Below are 583 nucleotides of genomic sequence, written 5' to 3' on the forward strand. Positions count from 1 at the left end.
AGGTTTTAAATATCCATATCTTATATAGTAGAAACCAGGAGAACATTCGGGGATTAATCTGCCGGGTAAGGTATCCCCCAATAGGGACCTTCTATTCGCTGTAGAAGTAGTGATGTAACAGGATTAGTTACCATGATAGCGATGGGTGAAAATAGACGTAAGTTGTACCACTGCATCTCACCACAGGTTATCAAATAATAGACATTTCACTCGCACCTGTACGATTAATGTCTTTAAATAGTTGTATTTAATCCATCACTGCACACAAAGACAGGCAATTAAAGCAGTCTTCTTATAGTGCAGGGCAATACATTCAAAAAGTATTTTTTTATGACTATGGTTATTACTCGAGTTTCATCACTACTTCTAATATAAGGCGAATTGAAACTTTTAACTCATGGGGGTGTGGGTGGTTCCGGGATTTGCTTCATACCTTTACTTAATGTCATACTAACAAACACAAAACGTTTTGGACATCATTCACAAAAGGTTATCGTTGTTTGTTTTACTAGATACACCAAGAACTTGAAACAAGACTTCATAATGTGGAAGACAAAAACGGTACAATTTCGGTTGTGCAACT

The sequence above is a fragment of the Amphiura filiformis genome, chromosome 14, assembly GCF_039555335.1.
Source record: "Amphiura filiformis chromosome 14, Afil_fr2py, whole genome shotgun sequence".
NCBI lineage: Eukaryota > Metazoa > Echinodermata > Ophiuroidea > Amphilepidida > Amphiuridae > Amphiura > Amphiura filiformis.